Raw genomic sequence first — 6239 nt, 5'->3', positions numbered from 1 at the left:
AAACGTTTAAAGCAATCAATTTGATGCCACGGACTTTTTTTTAGAACGTTTAAGCCCCTACCCTACAAGAATACATCTTGCTAATTTGATAATAATGACTTTTCAGTGAATTAGAAAATTTTGAAAAGTAAAAAAGCTTTTATTACAGGGGCGTACATACCTTTGGTGCAAGCGGGGCGGTGCCCGGGGACCCCCGATAGATGCCAGGGCCTCACGCCATGGCCTCACAGATCTTATGATCATTTTTTGAAAAATTATTTCAATTTCAAAACCACACTCTGGACTTTCCAAGCGATCTTTTGAGCTCTTTTCCACATAGTGGCCCAAAGAATAAAAACAGTTCTGGGGCCTAAGAAAAGAAATAGGTTTTTTTTTAAAATAAACCAATAACACTGGTCAACAAAATTAAACTTTTTTTTTGTTACAGAAACCAAGGTATACTTTTCTATAGGATTTTGGTGTGCTGAGCTCGAATCCGAAGTCAAAAAAATTCTATCACATCACGTTTTTGAGATAATCCCGTTAGAAAATCGAAAATGCCGCTTTTTACCAGTTTTCGAGATTATTTCTTAGCTTTTGGTTATTCGTTTTAAATAAATTTGTATCCGTTTAAATCTTTTAAATATCTCTTTTCTTCTTTGAGAAATCTGAAATTGAAATCTACGTGTTTGGTATATCTCATGTTTATTTGCTTTTAATAGTGAATCTCGAAATGTTCTTTGCCAATTGCTTTCAAATTTTGACACAACGTTTCATTTACATTCCAGTTAGTTCTTATCTTGTTTTTAACAAGAAAAAAATTATATTTTTCTCACTAGTAATTATTTAGAATAACTATCTGACACGGTCACGCTTTGATGTTTCTCACCGCGATTCACCACCTTCGCAAATATAAAAACTTTCAAGATTCTAAATGGAACGTTGTGTCAAAATTTGAAAGCGATTGGCAAAGAACTTTTCGAGATTCGCTATTAAAAGTAAATAAACATGAGATATACCAAACACGTTGATTTCAATTTCAGATTTCTCAAAGAAGAAAAGAGATTTTTAAAAGATTTAAACGGATTTAGAAAGATAAGATTTAATTCTATTAGAAACCGTTACAAATTTATTTAAAACAAATAACCAAAAGCTAAGAAATAATCTCGAAAATTGGTAAAAAGTGGCATTTTCGATTTTCTAACAGGATTATCTCAAAAACGTGATGTGATAGAATTGTTCTGACTTCGGATTCGAGCTCAGCACCCAAAAAACCTAAAGAAAAGTATATCTTGGCGTCTGTAACAAAAACCTTGTTGGCCAGTGTAATTTTTCGAGGGTATCCTGTTGATTATCTGAACACTTTTGATTTTCCTGGTTTTTTTTTTCAAGATCTGATGTATTTTAAATATTTGGTCAATAGTGGGCTCTCCTGGTCTAAAGCCTTACATTATAAGTACCTATTAGATTGTTGTTTAGAAGTCCACATAATACAGCAGAGATGATTTTTAACTTCTCGATGCAACTAGTAAATATCCGACGATTTTCCAACTCAAAAATGTATTTCAAAATCAATGATTCACACTTTTTCGTGCATGCAGCCGGCATCAATTGATTTAATAGACGTCCAACAAAATTTAAATTAAATCCATTTCGCCAAAGCTGATGAAAGCCTTAATATTAATTTAATAATTTGAACATAATCTTCGCTCATTTGCCCGCTATTACTAATAAGAAACTTAACATATATCCAAGGTCTAATAGATTATGTGTTTAGCAGGAAACTCTCCCCCATTTCCGTTTGAACATGCTCTTGAGTTAATTAGAATCGAACACCTTTACACAATCCATATCCATTCAAAACGCAATCAACCACAAATTACCACTCGTCTCTGTCTTTCCTCGGTTTTGGTCATTGAAGACGGAAGTATATAGTTAATATGTGTGCGTACCAAATGTACATGTGCCAATCAAAGCTAATAATGCGACCGCAATTCACCCACACCCAAGTGTCGAGTATGTAAATTGTATGTGTATAATCAAATGAATAGATTGTATAGTGTGATAGAGCCTTAGTCCTTTAACACACACATGATATATCCTTTTCGTAATTAATCGACCCATACTCCTTTTTTTTGTCTTTCATTTGTATGCCAACGACTTCGACTTCTATATGTAAAAGACTTAACAAACAAACAAACAAACAAAAAAAAAAAAGGTAAAAGTAAATCTCTTCAAGCTAACGCCTTAAATGGGTTTTTACATCATAGATGGTAAAGAGAGATGTAAAATTCCAAGCCACATCATACACAATTTAATGCATTAAAATGAAGAATTCCATCAAGGAAGGTCTATGGTTTGGTAGTTGGTTGGGGGGCTCATGATGGATCAAACAATTTCTATATCCTCTGTGCCACCTAGTTTGCACATTAATTGCTATTGGCCTCGACGACATTCAATGTTAAAGGATCGACGACAACACAAAAACTACTTTATTCACTCCTCGCATCCGACCAAACCAAAAGGTACTACTCCTGTGCTGCTACAAAAAAGGAAGAAGACGAAAAACTACTACAAAACCTCCATATGCATCGCATATTCGACAAAAACCGATTTACGAAGCAATCAGCTATGTAATTATCGTCCCGCAAATGGGGACATGAAGTCTTTGCTTATAAACCCAAGGATTGTCGTTGTCGTTGCTCTCATAGTCATAGTCATCGTCGACTCTGACTCCGTCGTTGTCGGTCGTCCAATCGATTTTAAATTTCTACCATCCATGTAGCCACAGAAGATTCTTGTTAAAGTTGGGTGAATTTCAGAGAAATATGGACTTTGTCTAGTTCTGAGAAAAGCATATTAGTGCGGTTTAAAGAGGAATTTAGTCCTTTATTTAAGGGAAATTGATGAAATCACTGTCAAAAATAGAGACATACAATTTGAAGAGGGTTTGTAGCATGATTTGACTATAAAGAGTGACGACTATGAAGTCGCACCACAGCTGCACCGCCGGTCGTTTGGCGAAAAATTTCGGCGCACCACCACCACACTACGAGTCCACTACTGCACCATTTCATTTTGTATGAAAAATTCGCTGCACCATGATACATAATTTTGGATTATTAAAAAATAAAAAAAAACTACCGACGAGAAGGAGATTCGAGCACGAGTATCCAAAGCACTTTCAATTAGAAGTCCAAGCCCTTAACACCACCAAGTCATGTTTGTACGAACTGGCAATTTGTTGCTTAAGTCAAAATAACTTTAAAGACTTCTTGAACATTTGTATAAGTACGAGAATAGAATTGTTGATCATGGTGCAGACGTGATCGGCGGTGGTGCACAGAATTTTTTATTAAAAATGAAATGGTGCGGAGGTGGTGCAGCAAATTTCGTTTCATAATTTTTAATTTTTTTCCAAAATGAAACGGTGCGGACGTGGTGCAGCGGTGTTGCGGTGGTCTAGAAATTTATAAAATAGTGCGGACGTGGTGCAGCGGGGGTGCACTGATTTTTTCATCTTTAATGAAATGGTGAATTTTTTTCATATTTGTTTAATTTTTATATCCTTTGAATTGTCGGGTTTGCCTGTTGATTTGCCGGATTCGTCCGTTGGTTTGTCAGATTCGTTCGTTAATTTTCCGGGTTCGTCCGTTGATTTGCCATATTCAGCAAATTTGATTTCTATGAAAATATTCGGTATAGTTTTGGTGCAGGTAACATTGCTGGAAAAATCCACCTCACATTTAGGGTTAACCTGAGTAGCATATGGATGAGAATAAATCTCATTTCTTTGCCATCTCGGTGGTATGGCATAGCTAACACACACAAACATCCACTTAAAGATCTGGAGCCATAACCTTTTTTCATTGGGGAGCACTCTCGTGTGTGTCGCTTGGCTAGGTCCTTGGTACTTCCGATTTTATTTGCTACTCCGCCACTACCATTCCTCCTACCTTTTTGCCACTTCACCTCAACCAACCGCGCCATCAACTTGCTCAAGAGTTAAATATCTATCACATAAGTGCACAAGCATCATTGTAGGATATAGGTTTTTCAAAGCTGAGACGCAAAAAAGGGAAAAGAACGAAGTAGAGAGAAAATGGAATTCAATTTGGCAAACATACGTTTTGTGGGTGGAGGTTTTTACTTTTATAGCGCACTCTGTGGCTGCTGTTGTTATCGAAAGAACTCAATCACTGAGGGAGCTTTATATAGTAGAACTCCATGGTAAACCTACTTCAGCGCCTCCTACTCCGACTATACTCTTTCCAATATCATTTCATCGTAGCAAGGCGAGAGGCAAAAGTCCTTGTAGTCTCTATAATATGTGTATGGTTGTGGTGTCTCATGAATGTTTTAGTTCTTGCTCCTTTATAGAAAACGCAACTTCAGACTACTAGGTACAGATGTACTCTCACATTCCGATAATTCCCTCAGTTATTGCGATACTTCTGTGATAGCGTTGTCGGTCGTCTTCCTATGGAGTAGAGGAGTATCGTCAACGTCTATTTCCACCAGACTTGAACTCAACCATACGTGCTTCGGAAACGCTTCGACACATTTGATATGGGGACGGCAACGATGTCGATGTTGTGATGTCGACGACGTTGATTTTCATTCTTCAGCTTAGGTCTTTTCTTCTTCTGACAAAAGCATAAAACGCATCCTCCCCATATCGCCATCGTCGTCGTGCTGCAAATAAAGAATCCATTTGGTAGAACTCTACTTCCAAACCCCTTTTTTTCTACTCCTATAATATGTTCCTTTTGGTTATTATAGAACTGTTATAGGAGTTGAAACCATGAGGGACAGGTGAATGTCTATCTGTGTGCTTAGTGGCATGTGTTGCCTCTGAATTATGAATAGAAATACTTGAATATGATTGGTTTTCACTTTTTAGACTCGCCTCAACCAGCACCAGGCAGCACCGTTCAAATATAGGATACTTTTTTTTTTGCCTCTCTGCTGTGTGTCAGTTAGAAATTTTCTAGGGTAAGCCACTTTTCACCTTTTGTATTGAATTTTTGATCAATGGAAAGTATATGTATTGTAAAATAGTGAGTGGTACCTTGAGGAAATGGGCCATTTAGAAACGCATTTATTTCATAAGATGAATGGTGCGTCGAATTCCTGATGAATTTTTGAAGGGAAACATTTTATTTTGTCGCAATAAACCGATTATAATTTTGAGGATGGTTTTTGATGACTCTTTGGTTTTATGGTCTGATGAGTTTATAAGTTTGAATTAACCCTTATAATTTTGAAGAGTTGAGAAATCGGGGTTAAGTTGGGATAATGTTTTAATAGAACTGGGATATAGACCCAGGTGTATTAAGGGGTTATATCTAGTTGTAAGTGCAAAAAAACCTTTTTTGTGGATTTTGTGAAGAGGCATTTAATTATATAAACATAAAGAATACATATCCATAAAGCAAATTTAATGTATTAAAAGAATTCGCTGTGTATTTACAAAAATATTGGGTTCCGTTATTTTTTGAAGTAGGTAGATCTCCTAGACAAAACGCACAGTGTGTCGTCCCCTTATGATAAATCACTTTTTTTTTTGTTAAAAATTAATATTTTTGCTATTAAAATATAATTTAGAAGTGTCAACTCATATGAAAACATATTTATCTTACAAAATAACCCAGGTTATGTATTCAAAATAAGCTCCGAAACATGAGTACCTCGGAAATCGAAAATATTTTGAAGAATTTATGGGAATCTTTGAGAGTGTATATTTCACGTTTGGTAATTGTTTGAAAAATTTTTTTAATGTTATTTTGTTTATTTGAGTGTTGTTGTAAAACGTATAACAAAAAAAAAATTAAATTTATAAAATTATATATGAATTATTAAAATTTCTTTGATAAATGGCCAAAAAAAAAAAAATTTAATTTTTAAACTTAATTTAAAAAAAAACTCATAAAATCATATCGATAATTTTTTTATATTATTTTGCCTTAGGCCTATACTTAATATTGGCAAAGTTTGGTCTGCTTCTGTTTGCGATTACCAGAGATATTCACATTTATGTGCTACGAGTCAAGTACTCAAAATAATTCATTTTTTGAGAAACATCTTCAAGGGGATCACAAAAATGAAAAATCGATGTTTTTAATAATTTTTAGTCATACACAAGTAGCAAAAAGCTGTTTATGTAATTAAAAATATTTTAAATATTGTTTTCAACAAGAAAAAAATTATATTTTTCTGCATACTAAATTTTTAATATAATTACTTGACCCGGCCACGCT

This window comes from Episyrphus balteatus, chromosome 1 (genome assembly GCF_945859705.1).
Source record: "Episyrphus balteatus chromosome 1, idEpiBalt1.1, whole genome shotgun sequence".
Classification (NCBI taxonomy): domain Eukaryota; kingdom Metazoa; phylum Arthropoda; class Insecta; order Diptera; family Syrphidae; genus Episyrphus; species Episyrphus balteatus.
The sequence above is the reverse complement of the archived record's forward strand: the minus strand, read 5'-3'. Positions refer to the sequence as shown.